Here is a 27,771-nt window from a genome sequence, read left to right as displayed (position 1 = left end):
TAGGGAGACCGAGAATTGTCTTGCAGCTTGGGTGGGAAAACGCCCCCTACAAACACAGTCACCGCTCCAAAATAAACCCACTAACTCATCTCTGTTGTACAGGAAAAAACTCCAGGCCCATGTGGCGACTCTGAGGGAAAGGAGAGCGAAGCTGCTGGGGTTAAAGGAGACCAGTGAGCAGAGAAGCCAGCAGTACCTGGTAGGTGTCTGTTGTTTTTCCCTGGCTGGGAGACGTAGTTGAGACTTAGGATTGTTTATTGTTAGATTTCTCTGTGGCCTTGGTGAAGGTGGGTTTATGTGAGTTTCTCCGTTCTCACGGGATAGTGTGTGCGTGTTGCAAATATTCTCTCCCTTAAAAAAATGGAAGCTGCATTTTAATGAATGAATGAATTTCTATTCACTGTGACGTTCATAAACAACTTCTCCCAAAACACAAGGGTTGTTTCCCAGGAGACTAGGACACAGGCCCTTATGGGATATTGGGAGCAAAGTGTAAAAAAGTCCCCCCCTTGTGATGAAAACATACAGTCAAGTATCCGGCTGTGAAGGATTCAAGGTTTTGAACCCCAGTCAGGGGAGCTGACACTCTTGACAACCCCCTAAGCAAGGTGTTCATGTGTGTGTGTGGGGGAGGAGGGAGGCAGCCCATGTTCCTGGAAGGGGACAGTCCCATATTTAAAAGCTGTTCCCAGTGTTCTGACTTTGTCCCATATTCCCCCGGAGCGGCCAGCACTCAGCAGGGTTTTGGGGGTTGGAAACCTGCAGCTTGCGGGACACCAGCAGCACACGAGCCAATTTTCTGTGGCCCCTTCCCACCGCAGAGCAGGGAGCTTGTGCTGCAGCTTCCGGCTGGGAAGGGGAAGGGGTGGGAAAGGTGCATGCGAGTCCCTGGGGCTGCCCCTGCCCAGCCTGGGGATGCAATTCCTGGGAGCCAAGGGAAGGCCCCAGCGTGTGCCTCCTCTGTGCATGACTCCCCCCTCTCCCCAGAGGAGGGAAAGGCCTGGTACACGCCTCCTCTGGAGACCCCCCCCCCCCGTCCCACCACACCATGCCACTCCAGTTCTCAGCACACCACAGACCTGGGGGAGAGGAGCAGCCACTGCACTTCCAGAACCCCCAGAAGTGGCGCGTGGCTGGACTCCCATCCACCTCACGGGATGCCGCCACTATCTCCATTGTCACTGGAGGTGGGCAGTGGGACTCCTTGGGGTGGGGGAAATCAGAGGGGGGCCTCCCAAACAGCTCATGAACGACTGTTCGCACCCTCGCAATTTGACCAGTTGGTCACGATTGACGGGTTGGTGACCATCGCCATAGCGACTGGGGGTCAGGCTGGGCTGGGAGTTTGCACAGGAAGCTGGAGGCTGCAGCCCTCTGGGTGTTCACGTTGGGGTTGGGGTGTCAGAGCATCCAGCATCAGGGGCTCTCTCCTGCTAAAGGGCTCTGCTCAGCCAGGACAGGGCTCCCAGCCAGCCACAGGCAACTCCCCTTCCACTGCCCTGATGCCAGGGTGAGGGGCACAGCCTGTCTGAAAGGGGAGTGTCGGGCCCTGTCACTTGTGGTCTGGGTCCCTCGCCCACAATCCCCATGAGGCAGGGGAGGAGCCCAGGGTGCACAGTCCTGAAATGCAGAGTTTATGTCCTCGTCTCCCTGTGGCACCCACGGGTGTTTGTTAGCTGGGCCTTAGCCCCGCCCCTTCACCATGAGGCCACGCCCCCTGCTCCTTCTCATCCCCCCTGGGGCCCAGTCCCTCCAACTGCCCTGACTGTCCTGCCCTGGGCTGGGGACACAGGCTAGGGACTGCTCTTGGGTGCTCCAGCCTCTGCCCAGAGCGGGTGGATGGTCCTGGACAGCCCTTGTCCAGCCTGGCTCTGACGTCCATCCCGGGGGGCGTGCGGGGTTTTTTGTGCTTTTCATTTTCACTTTTTCTTCCTGGTTTTAAATGCCTTTTGGGGCGGGGCAGGATCCCTCTTTGTTTTACTTTGGGGGAGACAGTCCAGTTTCCCGGAGTACGATTTCCCCCGTGGGTTTGTTTTTTTCTTCCCTTCCCATCCCACTTCTTTTTTTCCCCATTTCTGCTTCCTGGCCAATCAGTTTCAAAAAGAAAAGAATTTGCAAGGAGAACAGGGGGAGAAATTGTGATTTAAAAGAAAACAAGCCAGATGCTGTGTCTCCGAGGCAGCACTCAAAGCAGCAGGCGTGGGACAGAGCATCTCTAGGCCCAGAGACCGGGGCATGGGTCTGTTCCCAGGCACTTACCCACACGGCTCTGCACGATCACAGCCAAGGCCAGAGAGATGCACCCGGTGCCCAGTGCCACTAGGCAGTGTCGGTACCTGAGGGGAGAAGGCGGGGGAGCTGGAACAGAGGGGTTCAGAGCACAGAGTCAGCAGCTGCCGCAGCGGGATCAGAGCTATGTCACCACTAGTACTGGAGGCAGATCCACAGCTGGTGCCAACCCACCCCACAGAGCTCACAAGCAGCAGGTCAGTGGCACAGAGACTGGTTTTCTGCACTTAAAGGCTCCTCGCCCAATCGCAGGCCGTGTCAATCAGCTGCAGCCCGACTGCCAACCCTGGGACCAGATCCAGCTGCTGGGAGTTACCTGAAGTGTTGCACTGATGTGAGAGAATTTATCCTGATTCACACCCCTTGGAAATCCATCCCTGTCAGAGTGCAGGGCACAAGCAAAGTCCGTTCTCATAACAGTGGTGGCCGCACACACCAGCTGGGATCAGGGCCCTGTGGTGCCGGGTGCTGCACAGACGCAGCGAGAGACAGTCCCTGCCCCAGCTGGGACACAGAGCCCAAGATTGGCAGGGGAGGGCCTTGCAGCCAGTACCTTGGTTCTCAGCTGCAGACAAGCTACCCCACTGGGGGCAGGGGTCCAACCCCATGCCCCTGTCCTTGTGCTGCATCGTCCCCAAGCAGAGCGACAGTCGAGCTGTCTAGGACAGAGGGGGTGGGACAGGGCGGTGATCCTGCTACAGCGGAAGCATCTGCCCTTATACTGCAAAGCACTTGGCTGTCGCACAGAGACAATCAGATACCCAGGTAGGTGGGTGCACATGGGGATGGAGGGATAATTAGATCCTGTCACACACTGGAGCTGGCTAAAAGGAAGTGGGATTCCAACCTCCCTTTCACTTGGCTGGGACGGGGGGGGGGGAGGGGGGATATGAGGCAGGAGGGGATGCAGGGTGCTGGCTCCTGGAGGCAGTTCAGGGCTAGGGCAGGTGCTTGGGGTACAGGAGGGGGTTCAGGATAGAGGAGGGCAAACTGCTGATTCAGAGAGGGGATTCAGGGCAGGGGTTCAGGGCGCTGACAAAGTTTTGATCAGAGTAACGAACATTTCAATGTTTGCCCAATTTGGGGCAAAACCAAATGTTGAAATATTGGAATTACCAGTTGATTTGTTTTCTATCAAAGACACACAGCAGTGAGAGAGAGAGGGAGGTGCACCAAGGGAGACCTAGTGAGAGACTCTGTGAAAGAGAGTTTTGTCCTTGAGGCTACGTCTTCACTGCATTCTTATTTTGGAATAAGCTATTCTGGAGGAGATATTCCAAAATATCTTATTTCAAAATAGCGTGTCTACACTACAGGGAAGCCTCAAAATTAGTCCAAGGCAGGCTTCTCTAATGTGGATGCACTGTCTCGATTTAGACCCCCCCAGGAGGCACTGGGGAATAATTACTTTGAATGGCCCTGGGGAGGAGTTATTTTGAATTAGCAGCAGTGGAGCATCCACACTACCGCTATTCCGAAATAGCTATTTTGGAATCAATATTATTCTTTATGGAATGAAGTTTACAGACATCAGAATAAGCTGTCTGTTATGTCAAATGTATTTTGATAACGGAATTGCTATGTAGATGCTATATAGGAAGCCTAATCCGAACTACCTAGTCCGTGCTGCATGTAGCCGCGGGCACGGAGTCCGAACTAGCCGGCATTTAAAAATAGCGGCGCCTGGCAAGATGCAAATGAAGCCCGGGAAATTCAAATCCCGGGCTTCATTTGCAACTTCGTTTGCCTACATTAACCACCCTAGTTCGAACTAGGGTGGTAGTGTAGACATACCCTCTGTACCTGGGAGCAAGTCACAGAATTACACTGAGCCTTAGTTTCGCAAATGTAAAATGGAGTTCATGCCTCCTTTCTCTGTACTGTTTGTAACTTTTTTGGGGCAGGGCTTGTCTCTCTATGTCTGTGTCTACATTGGCACCCTTTTCCAGAAAAGGGATGCTAATGAGACCAGTCGGAATTGCAAATGCCCCGGGGATTTAAATTTTCTCCCCGGCATTTGCATGAACATGGCTGCCGCTTTTTTCCGGCTCGGGGCTTTGCCGGAGAAAAGCGCCAGTCTAGACAGGTATTTTCGGAAAATAAACCCTTTTCCGGAAGATCCCTTATTCCTACTTAAAATCAGGAATAAGGGATCTTCCGGAAAAGGATTTATTTTCCGAAAGATACCTGTCTAGACTGCATTATGCAAATTCCATATCTGATTTTGAAGTTCAAAATAGGCTGTTTCGAAATTTGGTGCATCGACACAGCACCAGATTTCAAAATAACACGCTATTTTGAGACATCTCTTAACCCTCATGGAATGAGTGTGACTGGGATGCCGAAATAGCACGCCTGTTGTCTGAAAAATATTTTGAAATAATGGGCAGCTTGTTATGATGTGTGGTAGCTATTTCAGGATACCTCCAGTGTCCCAAAATAGCTGTACAGTGTAGACCTACTCTTATTCCTCGTGAAATGACGGTCACAGGAGTTGGAGTTGTAAGCAGTCCTCTGGCTGCATGTTATTTCAGCATTATCATATATATAGTAGCCAAGTGTCTGAGAGTCTATAACACTGTAGCGTTACAAACTCGCCTCTGGGGGGTGTTCCAGACTGGTTATAGTAGCTGTAGCGTTACAGACTCACCTCTGGGGGGTGTTCCAGACTGGTTATAGTAGCTGTAGCGTTACAGACTCACTTCTGGGGGATGTTCCAGACTGGTTATAGTAGCTGTAGCGTTACAGACTCGCCTCTGGGGGGTGTTCCAGATTGGTTATAGTAGCTGTAGCGTTACAGACTCGCCTCTGGGGGGTGTTCCAGACTGGTTATAGTAGCTGTAGCGTTACAGACTCGCCTCTGGGGGGTGTTCCAGACTGGTTATAGTAGCTGTAGCGTTACAGACTCACCTCTGGGGGGTGTTCCAGACTGGTTATAGTAGCTGTAGCGTTACAGACTTGCCTCTGGGGGGTGTTCCAGACTGGTTATAGTAGCTGTAGCATTACAGACTTGCCTCTGGGGGGTGTTCCAGACTGGTTATAGTAGCTGCAGCGTTACAGACTTGTCTCTGGGGGGTGTTCCAGACTGGTTATAGTAGCTGTAGCATTACAGACTCGCCTCTGGGGGGTGTTCCAGACTGGTTATAGTAGCTGTAGCGTTACAGACTCGTCTCTGGGGGGTGTTCCAGACTGGTTATAGTAGCTGTAGCGTTACAGACTCGCCTCTGGGGGGTGTTCCAGACTGGTTATAGTAGCTGTAGCGTTACAGACTTGCCTCTGGGGGGGTGTTCCTGACTGGTTATAGTAGCTGTAGCATTACAGACTAACCTCTGGGGGGTGTTCCAGACTGGTTATAGTAGCTGTAGCGTTACAGACTCACCTCTGGGGGGTGTTCCAGACTGGTTATAGTAGCTGTAGCGTTACAGACTCACCTCTGGGGGGTGTTCCAGACTGGTTATAGTAGCTGTAGCGTTACAGACTCACTTCTGGGGGATGTTCCAGACTGGTTATAGTAGCTGTAGCATTACAGACTCACCTCTGGGGGGTGTTCCAGACTGGTTATAGTAGCTGTAGCATTACAGACTTGCCTCTGGGGGGTGTTCCAGACTGGTTATAGTAGCTGTAGCGTTACAGACTCGCCTCTGGGGGGTGTTCCAGACTGGTTATAGTAGCTGTAGCGTTACAGACTCGCCTCTGGGGGGTGTTCCAGACTGGTTATAGTAGCTGTAGCGTTACAGACTCGCCTCTGGGGGGTGTTCCAGACTGGTTATAGTAGCTGTAGCATTACAGACTTGCCTCTGGGGGGTGTTCCAGACTGGTTATAGTAGCTGTAGCGTTACAGACTTGCCTCTGGGGGGTGTTCCAGACTGGTTATAGTAGCTGTAGCGTTACAGACTCACCTCCGGGGGGTGTTCCAGACTGGTTATAGTAGCTGTAGCATTACAGACTCGCCTCTGGGGGGTGTTCCAGACTGGTTATAGTAGCTGTAGCGTTACAGACTTGCCTCTGGGGGGTGTTCCAGACTGGTTATAGTAGCTGTAGCGTTACAGACTCGCCTCTGGGGGGTGTTCCAGACTGGTTATAGTAGCTGTAGCATTACAGACTCACCTCTGGGGGGTGTTCCAGACTGGTTATAGTAGCTGTAGCGTTACAGACTCGCCTCTGGGGGGTGTTCCAGACTGGTTATAGTAGCTGTAGCGTTACAGACTTGCCTCTGGGGGGGTGTTCCTGACTGGTTATAGTAGCTGTAGCATTACAGACTAACCTCTGGGGGGTGTTCCAGACTGGTTATAGTAGCTGTAGCGTTACAGACTCACCTCTGGGGGGTGTTCCAGACTGGTTATAGTAGCTGTAGCATTACAGAATAACCTCTGGGGGGTGTTCCAGACTGGTTATAGTAGCTGTAGCATTACAGACTCGCCTCTGGGGGGTGTTCCAGACTGGTTATAGTAGCTGTAGCATTACAGACTCGCCTCTGGGGGGTGTTCCAGACTGGTTATAGTAGCTGTAGCATTACAGACTCACCTCTGGGGGGTGTTCCAGACTGGTTATAGTAGCTGTAGAGTTACAGACTAACCTCTGGGGGGTGTTCCAGACTGGTTATAGTAGCTGTAGCATTACAGGCTCACCTCTGGGGGGTGTTCCAGACTGGTTATAGTAGCTGTAGCGTTACAGACTCGCCTCTGGGGGGTGTTCCAGACTGGTTATAGTAGCTGTAGCATTACAGACTCGCCTCTGGGGGGTGTTCCAGACTGGTTATAGTAGCTGTAGCATTACAGACTCGCCTCTGGGGGGTGTTCCAGACTGGTTATAGTAGCTGTAGCATTACAGACTCGCCTCTGGGGGGTGTTCCAGACTGGTTATAGTAGCTGTAGCGTTACAGACTCACTTCTGGGGGATGTTCCAGACTGGTTATAGTAGCTGTAGCGTTACAGACTCGCCTCTGGGGGGTGTTCCAGACTGGTTATAGTAGCTGTAGCATTACAGACTCACCTCTGGGGGGTGTTCCAGACTGGTTATAGTAGCTGTAGCATTACAGGCTCACCTCTGGGGGGTGTTCCAGACTGGTTATAGTAGCTGTAGCGTTACAGACTCGCCTCTGGGGGGTGTTCCAGACTGGTTATAGTAGCTGTAGCGTTACAGACTCGCCTCTGGGGGGTGTTCCAGACTGGTTATAGTAGCTGTAGCGTTACAGACTCGCCTCTGGGGGGTGTTCCAGACTGGTTATAGTAGCTGTAGCGTTACAGACTCACCTCTGGGGGGTGTTCCAGACTGGTTATAGTAGCTGTAGCGTTACAGACTCGCCTCTGGGGGGTGTTCCAGACTGGTTATAGTAGCTGTAGCATTACAGACTTGCCTCTGGGGGGTGTTCCAGACTGGTTATAGTAGCTGTAGCGTTACAGACTCGCCTCTGGGGGGTGTTCCAGACTGGTTATAGTAGCTGTAGCGTTACAGACTCACCTCTGGGGGGTGTTTCAGACTGGTTATAGTAGCTGTAGCGTTACAGACGTGCCTCTGGGGGGTGTTCCAGACTGGTTATAGTAGCTGTAGCATTACAGACTCACCTCTGGGGGGTGTTCCAGACTGGTTATAGTAGCTGTAGCGTTACAGACTCACCCCTGGGGGGTGTTCCAGACTGGTTATAGTAGCTGTAGCATTACAGACTCGCCTCTGGGGGGTGTTCCAGACTGGTTATAGTAGCTGTAGCGTTACAGACTCACCTCTGGGGGGTGTTCCAGACTGGTTATAGTAGCTGTAGCGTTACAGACTCGCCTCTGGGGGGTGTTCCAGACTGGTTATAGTAGCTGTAGCGTTACAGACTCGCCTCTGGGGGGTGTTCTTGCCTCCCACCATGGTGCTCGGCTGAGTTCTGTGCCGCTCAGCTGTGCTGCGGTGGGGGAGCAAGCAGTGGAAGCGCGGCGGCCCAGATGAGCGGTACAGAAGGCAGCCGAGCGCCACAGCGGGAGGGGAAGGAGGGCGGGGCGGTGATGTACACGGCCCCACCCCCTGGCTGTGTACGTCACTGGGGTAGGGTGTAAAAAAACCCAGACACCCTTGATCTGGGGTGGAAGGGGGGAGGGACTGGCTGGGAGAGGAGCGGGCTGGCTGGGGGGGAAGCAGATATTGGGGGGAGGGACAGAGGCAGCAGTAGCTGGCCAGGGGAGAATGAGGCTTGGGTGGCTGGTGGGAAGCAAAGCTGGTGGGGGCTGGGGGGTGGGAGTCAGGGGCAGTGAGGCTGGCAATGGGAAATCAGGAGGAGGAACTGGCTGGTGGGAGAGGGAATTGGTTTGCGGGGAGCCGGACTCACCCAGGCGCATGCAGATCCCAGGGTGCTGTCCGCCACACTCATGCATCCCCTACAGAGACAGAGGAGATCGGAGAGAGAGTGAGAGGCAGGAGGGGGAGAAGAGAAAGAGAGAGACAGAGAGAGGCAGAAGGCGGAGGAGAGCTGGGGGTGGGGGAGGCAGTAGGATGAGGAGAGAGAGAGAGAGAGAGACAGAGCGAGAGACCGGAGGCTCAGAAGAGAAGACCGACATGAAGGAGAGACCTGAAAATCCCGTCTTATGCCGGGCTAATTGGCTAGTCATATATATAGTAGCCCCATGTCTGTGACTGTGTAACGCTGAAATGCTGACTGTTGCCTCTGGGTGGCGAGTTGCCTCCCTGGCTGTTCCCCAGGAGTGCTGCATGGGGAGTGCTGCATGGGGAGCGCTGGGCCCAAACAGCCACTTGCACTTATTCCCCCACGGCGGCCCGGCTGAGCAGCACAGAAGTCAGCCAAGCGCCAAGACAGGAGAGGAAGGGGGGAGGTGGCGTACATGGCCAGGGGGCGGGGCCTGGCTGTGTGCATCACTGCCCCGCCCCCCTTCGTGCCCCCCTTCACCTCCTGCCATGGGGCTCAGCTGACTTCTGCACCGCTCAGCCGGGCCGCTGAGTGGGAGCAAGTGGCGCAAGCGACCGTTTGGGCTCCGCACACCCCATGCAGCTCAGGGAGCGCGGTGCCCAAACGGCCATTTGGGCTCCATGGTCCCCCACGTGAGAGGGAGGAGAAGAGAGAGACAGAGAGAGAGGCAGAAGGCGGAGGAGAGCTGAGAGTGGGAGGAGGCAGCAGGAGGAGGAGAGAGAGAGAGGGATGAAGAGGAGAGACCCGAAAATCCCATCTTATGACTCGCTATTGGCTAGTATTGAAATAAGGGTCTGAAGTGTAGAAATGACGCTGCTGTGTAAACATGCCCCTAGTGCAGAGTTTCTCAAACTGTGGGTCCCAACCCCCTCCCCCACCACGGGGGGCTTGCGACCAACTTAGAGGGTGGTTTCAGCAACTGAAAGGGGGTTGAGAGCAACTTACAGGGAGGTCGTAGTATCACAAGTTTGAGAACCCCTGCCCTAGTGGGTTGTTTTAAGCCTATTGAAATAAATGGGAATTGGCCCTTAAGGCCTAGGTTCCCAAATATATTGCGCTGCCCAGCACCCAAGGGAGTTAGGCACCTGGATACTGTTGAGGAGCTGGGCCGAGGTGCTTTTGAAAACCTCCCTCAGGCATTGCTGCAGTTTTAGGTGCCTAAAATCCTTGAATTATCCCATGATCCTCCCCTCCCCTGCATCACAGGGAATGTGGGCAAGAGGCAGAGAGGGGAAGTGACAGATGCCAGATAAAGTCCTAAGCAGGCAGGCTGTGCCCCTCACAGGTGGGAGCACTCGAAGGGGAGGGGCACCCATCCCCGCCTGGGAGGAAGTCTGTGAGCAAAGCAATGACTGTAGCAGCAGAGAGACCCAGGCACTCTGACCACCAGCCTGACACCCTCAGGGCTGCAGCCCAGCCCCTCAGCTTCCTGTGCGATCTCACACCCCCACCCATGTCTCCTGGCCTTTCCTCTGAGACCCGACACAGGTGAGGAGAGCTGCACTGTATTGAACCTGCAGCCCCAGAGGGCCAGATCACATGGTCTGTCCCCAGCCTGGGATCCAGACTGGTCCTCCCTCTGTGCCTCAGTTTCTCCAGTGGTACAGTGGTGATAACAGCTCTGTGCTGTGTCTCACCTGGGGTGGGGAGGCTAAATCCGGTCAGACTCTGAGGTGCTCTGACACTGTGGAGGAGAACGGTGAGTAACTGAGGGTATGTCTACACTACAAAGTTAGTTTGAACTAGGTAAACCTCATTTTACGAGGACTAACGCCTAGTTCGAACTAGCTAGTTCGAACTAAGGGCTGTGTAGCCCTTTAGTTCGAACTAGTGGGAGGCTAGCCCTCCCCAGGTTTCCCTGGTGGCCACTCTGGCCAACACCAGGGAAACTCTATTGCCCCCATCCCGGCCCCGGACCCCTTAAAGGGGCACGGGCTGGCTACGGTGCCCGTGCCAGGTGCAAGCCTGCCAGCACCCAGCTAGCAGACCCTGCACCTGGCACGGCACAGAGCCACCCACCCGATGCCCCCCAGCCCACCCCCTCTTGCCGGGACCAGGCTGGCGGCTCCCGGGAGCTTGCCCGGGACTGCAAGAGGCGGGCACCTTCCTGGGCTAGTGCGGACATCGTAGACCTCGTCCACGATCTCCGCACTAGGCACAGGAAAGTGGCCGTCTAGGGCAGGAGAGCTGCCAGCCTGGCCACCCAGGCGCAGGTGTGCATGAAAATCAAGGGGGTCCACTGAGACCCCCGACACTGAGCCCTGAGCTTACAATGGCCGTCCTGGGTCAGACCAAAGGTCCATCTAGCCCAGTAGCCTGTCTGCCAACAGCGGCCAACCCTAGGGACCCTGGAGGGGATGGACCGAAGACAATGACCAAGCCATTTGTCTCGTGCCATCCCTCTCCAGCCTTCCACAAACTTTGGGCAGGGACACCACTCCTACCCTCTGGCTAATAGGACTCCATGGACCCAACCTCCATCACTTGATCTCACTTCCCTTTCAACTCTGTTCTAGTTGTAGCCTTCACAGCCTCCTGCAGCAAGGAGTTCCACAGGTTAACTATTTGCTTTGTCAAGAACAACAACTTTCTCTTACTAGTTTCAAGCCTGCTACCCATTCCTTTCCTTTGGTGTCCTCTAGTCCTTCTTTATGGGAACTCAGGAAGAACTTTTCTGAATGCACCCTCTCCACCCAACCCCTGCTTTTAGAGACCTCTATCCTGTCCCCCCTCTGTCTCCTCTTTTCTAAGCTGAACAGTCCCAGTCTCTGTAGCCTTTCTTCATCTGGGACCTGTCCCCACCCCCTGATCATGTTAGTTGCCCTCCCCTCTCCCAGCCTTTCTCTTCCCCTCTCCCACCTCCTTTTCCCAGTCTCCCCCAGTTTTTTTTCAATAAAGACAGAGTCAATGTTGGAAGAAACGTTATCTTTATTTTGTACATCAATAAGAAGGGGGGCTAAGGAAGGGTAAGTGGAAGGAGGTGAGGGAGGAATGGGGTACGAGCCCCCGATGGGGAGGACTGGGCTGGCTCTGCGGGCTTCTGGGGGTGGAAGCTCTCCTGCAGCCCCCCAATTACTCCCTCTCCCCAGATGGCAGCCTGCGGCAAGTGCAGCCGGGCTGATGGCCGAGTGGTGTGATGTGCCCAGTGTGGGCACTCAGGGCACTCCAAGCCAGAACTTCTTTGCAAGCGGGGCACCCCTTAGAACTGTGTGTCCGGGGTGGGGGTCGGGACCCTTTAAGCGCAGCCCTCGGCTAGCCTGAGACAGCATCTCCATGCTCTAAGTCCTCCTTTTATGCCCTGCCGGCACTGCTTCCGGCCATCCTTAAGCCCTGTTCAGAGTCCACTCAATGTGGACTTGCTAGTTCGAACTAGCAAAACGCTAGTTCGAACTAGTTTTTAGTTCTAGATGCGTTAGTTCGAACTAGCTTAGTTCGAATTAACTAATTCGAACTAAGTTAGTTCGAACTAGCGCTGTAGTGTAGACGTACCCTGAGGGTATGTCTACACTACAGCGCTAATTCGAACTAACTTAGTTCGAATTAGTTAATTCGAACTAAGCTAATTCGAACTAACGCATCTAGAACTAAAAATTAGTTCGAATTAGCATTTTGCTAATTCGAACTAGCATGTCCACATTAAGTGGACCCTGAACAGGGCTTAAGGATGGCCGGAAGCAGTGCCGGCAGGGCATCAGAGGATTACTTAGAGCGTGGAGATGCTGTCTCAGGCTAGCCGAGGGCTGCGCTTAAAGGGTCCCGACCCCTACCCCGGACAGACAGTTCTGAGGGGTGCCCCGCTTGAAAACCAGTCCTGGCTTGGAGTACCCGGAGTGCCCACACTGGGCACATCACACCACTCGGCCATCAGCCCGGCTGCACTTGCCGCAGGCTGCCATCTGGGGAGAGGCGGCAATTGGGGGGCTGCAGGAGAGCTTCCACCCCCAGAAGCCCACAGAGCCAGCCCAGTCCTTCCCAATCGGGGACTCGTGCCTTATTCCTGCCTCACCTCCTTCCACTTACCCTTCCCTAGCCCCTTTTCTTGATGTACAAAATAAAGGACAATTGTGTTCAAAAATGGAATCTGTCTTTATTGAACAAACTGGGGGAGACTGGGAAAAGGAGGTGGGAGAGGGGAAGAGAAAGGCTGGGAGAGGGGAGGGCAACTAACATGATCAGGGGTTGGGAACAGGCCCCAGATGAAGAGAGGCTACAGAGACTGGGACTGTTCAGCTTACAAAAGAGGAGATGGAGCGGGGACAGGATAGAAGGCTGGAGAGGGATGGCACGAGACAAATGGCTTGGTCACTGTCTTCGGTCCATCCCCTCCAGGGTCCCTAGGGTTGGCCGCTGTCGGCAGACAGGCTACTGGGCTAGATGGACATTTGGTCTGACCCAGGACGGACATTGTAAGCTCAGGGCTCAGGGTCGGGGGTCTCAGTGGACCCCCTTGATTTTCATGCACACCTGCTCCTGGGTGGCCAGGCTGGCAGCTCTCCTGCCCTAGCCGGCCACTTTCCTGTGCCTAGTGCGGAGATCGTGGACGAGGTCCACGATGTCCGCACTAGCCCAGGTGGGTGCCCGCCTCTTGCGGTCCCGGGCAAGCTCCCGGGAGCCGCCAGCCTGGTCCCGGGAAGAGGGGGAGGACTGAGGGGCATCGGGTGGGTGGCTCGATCCGTGCCAGGTGCAGGGTCTGCTGGCTGGGTGCTGGCAGGCTTGCACCTGGCACGGGCACCGTAGCCAGCCCGTGCCCCTTTAAGGGGTCCGGGGCCGGGAGGGGGGCATAGAGTTTCCCTGGTGTTGGCCAGAGTGGGCACCAGGGAAACCTGGGAAGCCTTAGCCTCCCACTAGTTTGAATTAAGGGTCTACACAGCCCTTAATTCGAACTAGCTAGTTCGAACTAGGCTTAATCCTCGTAAAATGAGGTTTACCTAGTTCGAACTAAGCGCTCCGCTAGTTCGAATTAAATTCGAACTAGCGGAGCGCTAGTGTAGTGCCTATTAAAGTTAGTTCGAACTAACTTTGTAGTGTAGACATACCCTGAGAGAGTTGCAAACACAGGCTGGGTTTGCAGAAAGGCCCAAGGGATTTAGGTATCTCTCAAGCTGATTTTTCAGTCCCAGCCACTTTTTCAGACCCAGTAGCCCAGGGGAGTCAGAAGTGATGAGGCTGAACAGACTTAGTTCTGTCTCCACAGGGCTCTGTCAGTTCTCCTGTCTAACACCCTCCTGTAACACTGACCAGTCACCATTCTCCCCAACGCTGCTTTGCAGTTTCCCACCTGGCGTCAGAGAAGGGACAGACCCCGGCAGCCCCTGGGAGTGGGGACCCCAGCACAGCAGCCTGCAGCGCCTGCCTGGAGCGTGTCCGATCCCAGCTGTGCCCCCCGGCCCAGCCCGGCCCAGCAGGTAACCCCAGCTCATGTGTGTCTGAGCCGCCCACCCCCAGGCACTGCCAGTGGGAACCCAGCTGCGGGGCCAGGCCATGGGGCTCCTGCAGGTCAGGGACACGCCGCCCCCTGCTGGCTGCACTGATCTAGTCCCCATCCCCACTCAGAGCCAGGCTGGGAATGTACCTGCCTCAGCAGGGCCTGGCTGTGGGGCAGTGACACCTAGTGTCCGTTTTCTGGTATTACATGGGAAGATTTAAATAGCTGTAATACAAAGTGATCCAGGGTTTTTTTCGGTGGGAGGTGGGGTCAAAACTCATTATTAGAGACACTGTCTCATGGTTCCACACACACACACACACACACACACACACACACACACACACACACACACACACACACCATTCCCTGGCATCTGGGCCCATGTCCCCCCCATTTCACATCTCCCCTTGGTTCCAGCCTTCCCTGCTAGTCTGAGTTTATCCCACAGTTACTCCAAGACCTTCTAGGCCACTCTGGCTGTGAAAAGGGGTCTTAATGTGGGTACTTACCTGGTCCCAGATAGACCAGTCCTGCTGGCGTGGAGCTGCTGGAAGGGTCCCTCGCCAATGTTCCCTCTAATGTTTTCCAGCCGTGTGCAGAATGCCCTGTGCACTGAGGCATGTGTGGATGTGCACCACCAATAGACACACATGCTGCTGTCTGTGCACGCTCTGCTAATCGGCTGGGCAGCATTTGAATGTCTCCTGGGTGCTCACCCAAAGGCTCAGCTTACAGGAACCCTGCGCAACAGCCTCTTCCCAACTCCCACAGTAGGGGCAGAGCAGGGTGTGTGGCTAGAGCACAGTGCACCATGGGAATTCTCTGCTCTCCAGGGCCCAGATGGGAGCAATGGGTTAGGCAGAGCAGCCCCAAGGCTCCTTTGACCATCCCCCTGGAGCCAGGCAGGGCCCAGCCCCCGATTGCAGGGAGCACAAAGGGGATTCAAGGGGAAAGTACAAACTGGAGATGGAAGAGTGCAGTCGATCAACCGACAGGCAAAAGCTTATAGGTGAATGCTCTACACGACACGCATTTCCCCCTTCCCTCTGCCAGTGCATCGTTTAGCAGGATGCCCAGCAGCCCGGCTCAGTTCTGGCTCATGCAGGGTCCAGGACCTACCCCCGTTGTGGCTCTGCTTTTAAAGAGTATTAGGAGCTGGGTGTGCAGGCAGCTTGCACCAGGTCCAGGAGCTCAGATTCCTGCCATGCCCCCAACCCCTGGACAGGGACTGCTGCTGTCCCAAGAGGAGAGCTGGTTTTTAAACGGGTTCCCCTTGCAGACCTGCTCCCGCCTGGCACCTCTGCTGCTGCCTCTGATACAGAGGCAGCAGGGTGGGTGGGCAAGGGGCTCCTCGGGAGTGGGGCTGGAGCGCACTGGCGGCTGACTATAGAATAATCGAGTAAGGGATACGAATTCATGCAGTTACTCGACTGTTCAGTTAACCACTATGGAACATCTCTAATTCAAACCCATTTATCCCCATCCCTGCCCGTCACAGGAAGGGGGTAGCTGGGAATGAGCCTCAGAGCACTAATGGTGCCCGTGTCTTTGCAGGGGGCGCCGGGTGCAAACTCTGCCCCTCGGACTGGCGGCTGCGCGGGGACAAGTGCTACTGGGTCTCCACAGAAAATAAAACCTGGAACAAGAGCCGCAGCGACTGCGCCGCGAGGGGCTCCCAGCTGCTGGTGATCCGGGACCGGGAGGAGCTGGTAAAGGGGCCGGTAACCCCCTGCTGGGGCTGCCTCTGCCAGGCTGGGCCTGGGTACAGAGCCTGGTTAGACACACTTGAGGACTGGGAGTTTCACAGCTGCCAGCGGTTTGGTTTGGACGTCCCTGTTCCCATTACTGGTTACTAAGGGGGGTCCAAACTCCTGAGGCAGCTTTGACAGGCCCAGCAGAAATCACTAGCCTCAGCGACAGGGTAGGTGACAGAGGCAGCTCTAAGCCATTGTTAGCCTCCCCTGTGTGCGTGTGCTGAACCCCGCTCAGCTGGGAGTGCGAGTGGGGCTCTGTCTAGACTGCAGGCTTCTTTCAGAAGAAACTTTTCCGGAAGAGATCCTCCGGATAACGTCTTCCGAAAGAGAGCGTCTGCACAGCACAGAGAGCTGTGTGGTCAGTGTAAAGATACTGTCCGCACTGAACGGACGCTCTCTCCCGTGTAAGCTGGGATTGCTATGGATGGAGTGGTCACCAGGACACCTGGGCTTCTTCCTCTTTCCTCTTGTGAAAGAACTCCCTCTTCCCCGCCCACACACGCCTTTATGCAACAGAGCTCTTTCGGAAAAGGGCTTCTTCCTCGTAGAAAGAGGATTTCCAATGTCAGAAAAACCTCTTTGTTTCGATGATTTAAAAAAAAAAACACAGCTGCAATGTAAATGTAAATGAAGATTTTTTCAGAAAAATGGCCATTAAAAAAAACACCCTCTGCAGTGTAGACACCCTGAGAGAGACAGAGCCATCCCTTCCAGTGCCTCCCGACCTGCGCCTCCCCTCATTTGGGGCAGGGGCTGTGCTCAACAGCTGTGGGGGCCAGAGTGTGGGGGGGGGGGCAGTCCCAGGGCTGAAGGGGAGGCAGATAGCAGGGGCCCCAGTCTGCTCTGCTCGCCAGGCTCCTAGAAGCGTGACTTGGGGAAAGGGCGGAGTCACCCCCTCACACACACACACCCCCTGGTCGCTGGTACCAAGAAGCAGTTGGGAACTGGTGGAGCCATGTGGTCTGGGGAGGGGTCGCTTCGCTGCTGGTTACTAAGGGGGCAGGCTTGACTCCTGCTGCTGTTCTGGTGCTACTAAGCCCCCAGGCCATTTCAATTGGGGGAAAGTGGTGGAATGGGGGCAGGAAGGGTGGAGAAATGGGGCCAAGATGCTGGGGAGCTCAGCATCCCCCAGTAACGGCCCTGCTGGGTGCAGCTTGTAAGAGGTCAGCTGGAGCTGGGGCTACCATTTACGTGCCATGTGGCTGCCTAGAGCACCATGAAATCAGGGGCAATTTGGTGCCACAGGTTTCGTGGTGCCCCACATGGCTGTGTAGCTTGCGTATTGGTAGGGGTGGCCCAGGAGAGAGGGAGGGGGAAGGAGAGATGCAGGTCAGGGCTACACGTCCTGTAGGCCACATGTGGCCCGCAGCCTGTTTGTTTGTGGCCCGCAGTGTAGTTTGTGTTTACGCAGAGCTCAACGTGTGGCCCACAGGAGGAAGCCAGAACAAAGAAGTAATCGATGTCATGCTGTTCTGCAGCTGCGCATTTTCGGAGTTAAATTCCTGGACTGTCATTGCTCAGTGAAGGTGCTGCCATAGGGGTGGAAATCGGGGAATTGTTGCATTTTGTTCATATCAGCAGAACTGACTTAACTGGGGCCTGCGTGTTGTGTAGTCTTTGTGTTCATGCCTGTCGGTGTGAAAAAAGGGATTTGCATGTCTATGAACCACGCTTAAGTTGTGGCCCTCAGCATGTGCTCGGAGCATCACTGTGGCCCCCAGGGCTTCCAAAGTTGAGTAGCCCTGATGTAGGGGGACGGATGGAGGGAGGGTCTACATGGGGATTGCCAGGCTCACAGCCCCATAATTCTGGTGCTGGACTTGATGACGACTTGGACATGAGAGAACATTCTGGTCACCAGGTGCCTGTCACACTCCCTGCAGGAGGCCCTCCAGGACCTGACGCAAGGCCCCTCTCAGCTCTGGGTGGGACTGTCCCACCCCTCCCCGAAGAAGGCCTGGACCTGGCTGGATGGATCCCGGCTGGATCAGACCCGGTGAGAGATTCCTTGAGTCACTTTCCCTGTGTGGGCAGAAGGGGACAGGGACGGGGAGGGCAGAGGAGGAGCAGGGATGTTCAGGGTGAGGTGACGCTGAGGTTGTCCATTGACAGTCTGTGGAGGGAGCAGAGCAAAGGGGTGAGGCCGGAGCCTTGGGGATCCCCAGAGAGGGGGGCAGGAGAGGGGCAGACATGGACCAGCCAGAGGCAGGAGGGGACCAGGAGGGGCAGCGTCGGCACAGCCCGGCAAGGAGGAGCCGTGGGGCAGGAGAGAGATGGGCAGGGCCTAGCGCAGCAGGGAGGAGGGAGCTGGAGCTGGGCTTGGGCCAGGGAGAGGCCGTTAGAGTCCCTGGGCTGGCCCTGGCAGTGGTGGGGAGGGGCAGCCCCAGGGCAGAGCTGGACGGGAGAACAGGGCAGCTGCGGATCCTGTTAGCACAGGGAAGAGCCGCTGCCGAGTGAGTGTGATGGGCCCACAGGTGCTGACAGGGGCCTTTCCTGTGTGTCGCAGGCTCCCGGTGTCAGGCCCAGCTGAGGGGAACAGCTGTGGGATGATGAAGGGGAATCAGATTCATTCACAAGGCTGCAGCTCTGCACATCAGTGGATTTGCCAGCGAGACGCCGTCCCCCTCTGAGCAGGGTACGGAGGAGACCTCAGAGCACGGCTCCATTATCCCCGTGTCACACCTGGGGAAACCGAGTCACAGACACTCACCTGCCCAAGATCACACCGAGAATTGGTGACAAAATGGAAAATGGAACCCAGGAGTCCTGGCTCCCAGCCCTCCCTCAGTCTGTAGAAGCGAGTCCAAGCTCCGGTTTTGTTGTTCCAACAGGGCTAGGCTGAGGGGTGTCACGCTGTGCTGAGCCTTGGGGACGGTTATCTCTAGTCCTCTCCCCTAGTACTGGGGAGAGAAGAGTCTGCCCCAGATCCCCAGCTCACGTAAATCAGCCCAGATCCAGAGTGTCCCAGCTGGGCATCTGGCCAGTGACTCCAGGGGAGCTTCGGCTCCATTGGCACCAGCTGGGGATCTGGGTTTTCCCCTCTATTTCACCCCTTTTCATTTCCTGGCACCTCTGTCAGGTCCCACTCTCAGCTCTGTTCCCCGGCCCCTCCATTGCTGCCATCAAGCCTGTGACCTGACACCCCTCTGCCCATCCTGCCCTAACCGATCGTTAACTCCTGTCACTAGGCTGCTGGATAGGATGCTAAACACCTGCTGGGTGACTAAGACACTTTCCCTCTCAGTGCCTCAATTTCCCCATCTGTGAAATGGGGATAATCAAACTGACCTGGCTGCAGCATTTCAAGATCTCCTGCAGCAGCCCCTCAGTCAGCAAGAAGCCATGAGGGGCAGGGTGTTTTCACGGGCAGGCCAGCTTTGGGACTCTGCAGTCCAAGGGCCCAGCCCCACCCTTTCAACACACCCAGCTCAGAGCTGGAGGGAACATTTTTAGGTTTAAACTTTGTGAAACTTCAGAGCCAGAAGGGAAAGTAACAACCCAACCTATCCCCCACCCCACTCCAGCAGCCACAGGGTGCATCTACATGGCAGGGTTTTTATGCAAAAACAACACTTACGTCCACACTGCAATTGCGTTCTTGTGACAGGTAGAACAGAGGGTTTTTTCTGACAGTAGTAAACCTCATTCCAGAAGGAAGACGCCTTTTTCAGAAAACGACGTGTGTGGACAAGGAAGAGGGAGTTTTTTTGAAAGAAGAGGTCTCCAGGAAAAAGCATAGGTGCCCTGGTGGCCACCCCGTCCACAGTAATCACAATGCGAGAGTGTCCAATCAGTGTGGATGCTCTCTGTTGAAAAATCAGATGGTTGTTTTGATGCACTTTGGCCATGTGGACCCGCTCTTTTGAAGAACACATTTGCGCCGTAGGTCTAAATCAGTGTTTCTGAAACTTTTTAAGACCGAGAAACATCAATCATTTTTTTTTATGAGGAACACCAAGATCTGCAGGAAAATATGCAAATGAGATTGTGGCTCATGCAAATGAGTCCCTTAGTAGTATATTTTTTGCAGAGAAAACTCGTAGTGTAGACATGGCCACAGTGTATGTGTCTGGCTTTATAAAGCAGATGCTCACTGCTTCTCTAGTATATTCTCAATTAACACAGTGTGTTGCCTTCTCCCCTGAAAAAGATCCCGTGTGCTTCTTATAAGCATAACTAGCTTCATCCGCTGACACCCCTGCTCCCTCTGTGCTGTTGGATTGTATTGTGGGAACAGGTCAATCCCACTTCTCTAGCCACGTGTTTCTGCACCTTTCGTTCTTTGCTAGACGCCCCTCAGATCCCTTGGTAGCTGCCTCGTCCCTAAGCTGGGCAGCCTGATGCTCTTAGTTGCTCCTCCTATGGACCCATTGCCTGGGCTTTGTCATCCCTGGTCCCTGGCTCTGAATGTTTTCCTGTTCCTCCAGGGCCCTTTATTATAAGTCACCAGCCTCTAGATGCTGAAGAACCCATGCTGAGAGGGACACTAATATGGTACTTCCTGATCGAGGGGTACATGTCCAGCCCTGGATTGGGATTCAACAGACCTGGGTCTACCACTTTCCAGTGGGGTGACTTTGGGCAAGACACTGTCCCTTTCTGTGCCTCAGTTTCCCCCTCTGCCGAATGGGGATAATGAACCTTCTTTCCTTTGGAAAGTAGGTTGAGTGCTGCTGATGAGACAAGCTAGAGGTGTTTTGCCAATATATCAACTGTCGTTAATGCGGGGGAAGGAAAAAACTACCAGGGAGTCGGTCCCACCTGTGTGAAAGAGTTTCTAGCAGGAGCTGATTCCAGCTCAGGACCAACATTAAAGTCTAGGAAGAGAAGGGTCCTTTATAGTGTCCATGCTAGTGCTTACACCAGTCCTGTTAACAATTCCCCCCTCCCCCAGTTACAGTGGCCTAATGTCTGAGGTGCTGAGGGAGGGGCAACCTTTACTGACCCACAAATGGGCTTGTCTGGCCTTGCACTCTGCTAAGGACCGACAAGCTGGGTGGGGCCGAGGGAGCAGCCCCTGGGGCATTAGTGGCCAGCCCGCTCGACCCCAGACCCAGCTGCCATTCAGTGGGGCTCCAGGGGAACCCCTCAAACACCCAGAGGGGCCGGCCAGGGCCAGGTCATCAGCCTTGCAGGGGAGGGGGAGGTGGAGCAAAGGCCTGTGGCAGGACCTCAGCCTATCGGGGACAGGGATGACCTCCCAGAGAGACTCTGACAACAGCCACTCAGGACAGAGGCGCAAGGCCGGGGCAAGCTCAGAGATTCCCGCGGTTTGGCAGCAGCGTGGCCCCTTCCCAGGGTCTCTGCGGGGGCCAGATGGAGAATTGGGACCGAGGGGCGGGGGCAAGAGGAGCCTCATCGGCGTTTTCTACTTCCCTGCGGCCGGCAGTGCCGGACCCGGAGAGACAGTGGGAGCCTCAGAGAGGTTTGGAGCCTGCTCAGTTTGGTTCCCCTTTGCCCCCTCCCCTCCCTCTGTCTCGCCTTTTTCTGCGTCTTCCCCCCTTTCCCTGCCCCACCAAGCACGGTGGGTGGGTGTTGGGGCGGTCGGAGGCCTCACTCAGAGCTGAGCTGGCAGAGCGCTGGGAGCCGGAGGTGACCTGGCCCGTCCTTTCGGACATCTGTTGAGCCCTCTCCCCTCCCCCTGCTGCCTTGGAGCTCCAAGTCTCGCTGCGGATTGGTCGAGTGGGTGGTTACTGACAGGGGAGACTCGCGGCCTTTTGTTCTCTTTAAAACTGTTCTCGGTGAGTCGTTATTAATGGTTCCCAGCCATGCTGGAAGGGCCTAACACGTGGGGCTCTGCAGGGGTCTGTTCTGGGACGGCTCTGTTCAATCTCCATCAGTGATTTAGATATTGGCATGGAGAGGGCGCTTATTAAGTTTGCAGATGACACGAAGCTGGGAGGGGTGGCAAGTGCTTTGGAGGAAGGGTCAGAATTCAAAGTGATCTGGACAAACTGGAAAAATGGTCTGAGGTAAATAGGATGAAGCTTAATAAAGACAAATGCAAAGTGCTCCACTTCGGAAGGGACAATCCACGTCACACACACAGAACAGGAAGTGACTCTCTAGGAAGGAGTCCTGCAGAAAGGGATCTAGGGCTCAGAGTGGACCACAAGCTAAATAGGAGTCGAAAGTGTGACACTTGCAAAAAAAAGCAACCGTGATTCTGGGAGGCACTAACAGGAGTGTGGTGAGCAAGACAGGAGAAGTCAGAATTCCGCTCTGCTCTGCGCGGATTAGGCCTCACTTGGAGTCGTGTCTCCAGCTCTGGGCACCATGTTTCAGGAATGAATTGGAGAAATTGGAGAAGGCCTGGAGAAGAGCAACAAAAATGTGGAACAGTTTAGAAAACATGAGAGTGAAAGAACTGGGCTTGTTTAGTCTGGAAAGGAGAAGACTGAGAGGGGACATGAGAGCGGTTTTCACGTATCTAAAAGGGTGTCCCAAGGAGGAGGGAGACAAACTGTTCCCCTTGGCCTCTGAGGACAGGACAAGGAGCAATGGGCTGAAACTGCAGCAAGGGAGGTTTAGGTTGGACATTTGGAAAATGTTTCTGCCTGTTGGGAAAACTTCCTGTCAGTGTTGTGAAACACTGGAACAAATTGCCTGGGGAGGTTGCGGAATCTCCATCACTGGGGATATTTCAGAGCAGGTTGCACAGACACCTGTCAGGGATGATCTAGACGGAGCTGGGTCCTGCCGTGAGGGCAGGGAACTGGACTTGATGGCTTCTCAATGTCCCTTCCCATTCTACTGTTCTGTGATTCCAGACCAGACGGATCAGTCCCAGACCAGCAGGGCTTGCGGGGGAGGTGTGTGTGTGTCGGCAGGAGGTGGTGCTCAAGCTGTTTCTCTCCCTACCTGTCTCTGGGCAGTTCCCGAGTCTCTCTAAGGGGCAGGGCTGCTCACACACTTGCTGACGGTGCCCATGAGCAGTGGTTGGGCTGTGGCTGGTTGTACAGCTCTGGGCTCTGATTGTCCAAGTGTCCCAAGGTGCTGGCTGGGGGCAGGACACCAGCCGTGTGGGGGGAGGGGAGGTTTCCCAGCGGTGACCCCGTCTCCTCTTCCTTTGCAGGCTCCGCACGGCGGGGTCTGGCCTCGGGCCGGCCCTGCGGGGGGACCTGCGGGCAGAGCCCCACACGGGCGCTCAGACAGCGGGGAGGTGAGCATGGGCGAGCAGGGGGAGGCTGTTTTCCTTTAGCACTGGGGGGGTGGGGGCGGGGAAGGGGAGACTGGGGACCCTTGGGCAGGGCTGTGTTGGGCCCTTCCCCCTCCAGGGTCAGGGCTGGGAGTGGAAGTTGATCTCAGGGCCTGGCTGGTTCTGGGAACAAGAACCTCAAATCCCATCCCCTCCCCCTCACAACTTCCCCCTCCCCCTCTATGGGATCCATCCACATTGCCCTAGTCTGGAGAGACAAGGCCCTTCCCAAGAGCCAGGCCCCATGGATCCGACTCGCTCCCCTGAGCACCAGGGCCCAGCCCCGGGGATGGGGATGGGGGCTCATTGGCACAGCCTGGGCTCGGGTCTATTGACCTGCCCCCCCCCTCCTCCCAGCGTGTCAGCTCCTGCATCGCACCCAGAGTGTCCCAAGGGAGCCAAGGCCCCAGGGAGCAGCAGAGCCCGGTTGTAATTGCCCCCCCGCACCCGGCATGGGAGGTGAGTGACCTCTGAGCCTCTCTGGCCCCGGGGTGAGCAGGCGGCTCCCACAGGCTGCAGGGCGGCAGCGGCAGGGCTGTGGGCTGGGAGTGACCCCTGGGGAGGACAGAGTCAGAGCCGGGCCTGAGCCAGACTTGGGCCCAGCTCATCTTCTCCTGGCTCAGGGGAGACCCGGGGACGATAAGGACCCATGATCCGGCCTGGGCTCCAGCCAGGTTCCTTTCTGGCCCTGGGCCCCTCCTTGTCCCCTGGTAGGGTTACCAGATGGGTTTGAAAAACCTCCCAGACACACGTGATCTCAGAACGGGAAGGGGGGGACTGGCTGGGAGGGGAGTGAGGCTGGGATGGGGATGGGGGAACGGGGCTGGCGCGGGGATATCGGGGGCGGAGAAGACCAGCCAGTGGGAAGCAGGGCTGGCTGGGAGGAGGTCGGGAGGAGCAGGGCTGATGAGGGGAGAACTGGGAGCGGTGAGGGGAGGGAAGGGACCAGCCAGCCTGAAGGGGGGGGGGCTAATTGGGATGGAGTTGGGGGGAGCGGGTCTGGCCAAGGGGGGAACGGCCAGTGAGGAGCGGGGTTGGCCCAGGTACACACAGATCCCGGGGCGCTGCCTGTCCCGTGCCCCTCTCCCAGGCACTCCCTCTACCCCGCCAGGCTTCCGTCGGGCGCCCAGCTGGAAAACCAGAAAGTCCTGACATTGCTCATGCCCGGTGAGTTCTGACTGTTCTCACTGGGCAGGGGGCCCAAAAACTGGACTGTCTGGTCAAACACTGGACACCTGGGACCCTGAATGGGAGCCCTGGGGCAGCCGGATGCTTTGGGGGAACAGCTGGCATGGGGGGGGGGAGGCGGTAGCAGCTCCTGCAGTGATAGGCCAGAGGGGTCTGGCCCTGGGGGCCCTAGAGAGGCGCCGCCCAGGGCCAAGCCCCCACTGCCCCCTGGGTCCCGGGCCCCGCATATGACAGGCCCTTGCTGTCTTGGGACAGGAGGAGCCCGACCACGGGGATGCAGACTGAAGACTGAACAACCCGCCCAGCAGCCAGGACCAGGCGAGGTCACACACAGGACCAGGGCAGCAAAGGAGGAAACCGTCCGGCCAGGGCAGAGAGGCCAGACGGGGGCTCACCTCGGGGACCTGCTGTAGCTGGATCAGACCAAGGGGTCTCCCCGTCGTGCCGCTTCCCCCAGAGCCTGAACTCGGGCTGCCGGTGCCCTTCAGCCAGGGAGCCGGGCACAGAAGCCACAGAAACCACAGCGCCTCACAGCCCTGCCCTGGGCTCTCGTGGCCTGGCCAGGCCCTTCCCAGGGAGACTCCCATCCAGTGCAGATCCCAATGGCAGGGGTGGGGAACCTTAGGCGCAGGGGCCAGATGCAGCCCCGGCTGGCGGGGATCCGGCCCCTGAAGGTCAGGGCTCCCCCCTGCATTGGGGGCCCACGCTGGGGAGGGGAGGGGGGCTGTTTCTCACTTGTGTGCAGCCCCCCCATAGATTTCTCTGTGGGTAATTAGCCCCGACCCAACAAAGGTTCCTCTTTATACCTCCTTCCTGGCCTCTTCTTGTATGCAGCGAGTCACCTGGTCAGAGGCCAATCTCTATGTTTCCTGCTGGCTGCTCTCAGGTGACAAACCCCAGTCTTTGGGTGTGTCAATAGCCCATTGAGAGCCATTGTCCCACAGGGCTTCACTACTCAGCCTGTCCATAGCCATGCTTAACCACATTCAGAGAAATATTCAGCTTCCACACAGATTACAGATTCCTACCTACACACACAGACATTATACACTCACATAAATAGCGTACATAAGATCAACAAACAATAATCTCCCATTCAATACCCACATGGCTCCCCCCACACCAATTTCTGGGGCCAACACCCCCACCTAGGGGTGCAGCAGCGATCTGGCTGCTTCCCTCCAATTCAGTAATGTGACAAAGGGGCAATGTACTGACACTGGCCATTGGGCCATACTGCCCTTAGAAAAGGGGCAATGTACTGACACTGGCCATTGGGCCATACTACCCTTAGGAAAGGGCCAATGTACTGACACTGGCCATTGGGCCAAACTGCCCTTAGAAAAGGGGCAATGTACTGACACTGGCCATTGGGCCATACTGCCCTTAGGAAAGGGGCAATGTACTGACACTGGCCATTGGGCCATACTGCCCTTAGGAAAGGGGCAATGTACTGACACTGGCCATTGGGCCACACTGCCCTTAGAAAAGTGGCAATGTACTGACACTGGCCATTGGGCCACACTGCCCTTAGGAAAGGGGCAATGTACTGACTCTGGCCATTGGGCCACACTGCCCTTAGGAAAGGGGCAATGTACTGACTCTGGCCATTGGGCCAAACTGCCCTGAGAAAAGGGGCCAGTACAGACTCCACCCACTAGGCCGCTCTGCCCTAAGGCAAGCTCTGCCAGAGGGAAGCTGGAAGCCCACAGGCTTTGTAGCGGGAGAAGCTGCCGTCCCCTCGGAACCAGGCGCGGGCTGGACCCAGTGACCCGGTGGAGACGATTCCAGCCCAGAGACGGGGAGTGTCACAGCGCAGACTGAAGACTAAACAACCCGCCCAGCAGCCAGGACCAGGCGAGGTCACACACAGGACCAGGGCAGCGGAGGAGGAAACCGGCCGGCCAGGGCAGAGAGGGACCTGCTGAACTTCGGGGACCTGCTGAAGCTGGAACAGACGAAGGGGCCTCCCCGTCGCGCCGCTTCCCCCAGACCCGAGCTCGGACTGCCGGTGCCCTTCAGCCAGGACACCGGGCACAGAAGCCCCAGCAACCGCGGCGCCTCGCAGCCCTGCCCTGGGCATCGGAGGCCTGGCCAGGCCCTTCCCACCCAGTGCAGATCCCTACGGCGGGGGTAGGGAACCTCAGGCGTGGGGGCCGGATGTAGCCCTGGCTGGCGGGGATCCGGCCCCTGAAGGTCGGGGCTCCACCCTGCATTGGGGGCCCACGATGGGGAGAGGAAGGGGGCTGTTTCTCATTTGTGTACAGCCCCCCATAGATTTCTCTGTGGGTCAGTGGCCCCGACCCAGCAAAGGTTCCCCAACCCTGCTCTGTGGGGGGTAAAGGTCCCTGGGAACCTGACTAGGGCCCCACCCATTTCACAGCCAGGAGACGTGCAATGGGGGGGGAGGAGAGGATGGGGGAATGGCGAGGGGAGTCTGAACTCCCCACGTGACGAGGGGCCTGGGGCGTCAGCTGCTCCCTGACCTGGTTGGGATGGGACAGGAGTTGTCCTGCCCCAAAACGGGCACTCGCGGAGGGGGCAGATCAGAGCCACCCTGAGGGGCATGGAGAAGTGAGGGTGGAACGGCTCTAGCTCTGCCCCACAGGCTGCTGGGAAGTGAAATTGGCACTCTTGGGACGCCCCCACCCCCATTGCACACTATCCTAGTTTGGGCCAGGACCCAGCCGGTCAGAGAGCCGGGAAATTTCCCAGGGAAGCCCCCGGGAGTGTGCCAGGGAGCAGCGTGGACACGGTCTGGCTGTGAAATGGGCGAGGTTGCAGGGGGATGCGATGGGGCCCTAGTTCCGGCGTATTCCCTGGAAGTTGTGGGAAAGGGTCTGCCAGAAACTCCTGGCCCTGTTGGTCTCCAGGGTCATTGGGGAATCCCCTAGTGCAGCCTTTCTCCAGCTGGGGCTCCCCACCCAAAAGGGGGTCCCAGGGCCAGGGGAGGGGGCTCGCGAGCAGGGTCACTGGCCGCCTGGGTTTTCCCAGCCATGACCTCGTCTTCAGGCCCCAAATCTTCCTCTGGGCAGATGTTTGGAAATATTAAAAACTGTCGGATTTCTCCCGGCTTTCCCAGCTGAGTGGCTGGAGAGCAGCGGCTACTGTCTGGCCATCCGGCTTGGGGGCAGCCCCATTGACAGCAGCAGCACAGGAGGAAGGGAGGCCAGGTCCGGTGTTGCCACCCTTCCTTCTGCACTGCTGCTGGCGGGGGGGCTGCCTTTCCATCTGGGTGGCTGCAGAGCAGCGGCCCCTGGCAGGTCACCCAGCTCAGAATTCAGCGCCAGCACCAGCTGCAGCGCAGAGGGAAGGGGGCATGATAAGGTCTTGCCTCCTCCCCTTCTGCACTGCTGCAGGGTGTGGGGCTGCCTTCTGACCCGGGTGGCTGGAGAGCAGTGGCTGCTGGCCAGGGGCCCAGCTTAGACGACGGCGTCCCTGCCAGCAGCAGCGCAGAAGCAGGGTGGCTCCGTGTTGTGTCACTCCTACTTCTGCACCACTGCTGGCGGGG

At 56.5% G+C, this 27,771-nt stretch overlaps 1 long non-coding RNA gene across 1 annotated transcript; it reads left to right on the top strand.

Moving 5' to 3' along the window:
• Nucleotides 1–105: 105 nt before the first annotated feature.
• Nucleotides 106–17,397, top strand: LOC142824455 (uncharacterized). The gene is made up of 4 exons (XR_012899332.1): nucleotides 106–199; nucleotides 13,963–14,097; nucleotides 15,675–15,829; nucleotides 17,286–17,397. It is a non-coding gene; the product is annotated as an uncharacterized LOC142824455 (long non-coding RNA).
• Nucleotides 17,398–27,771: the final 10,374 nt, after the last annotated feature.

This window comes from Pelodiscus sinensis, unplaced genomic scaffold (genome assembly GCF_049634645.1).
Source record: "Pelodiscus sinensis isolate JC-2024 unplaced genomic scaffold, ASM4963464v1 ctg35, whole genome shotgun sequence".
In the NCBI taxonomy this organism is placed as follows: Eukaryota; Metazoa; Chordata; order Testudines; family Trionychidae; genus Pelodiscus; species Pelodiscus sinensis.
The sequence above is the reverse complement of the archived record's forward strand: the minus strand, read 5'-3'. Positions and strand labels throughout refer to the sequence as shown.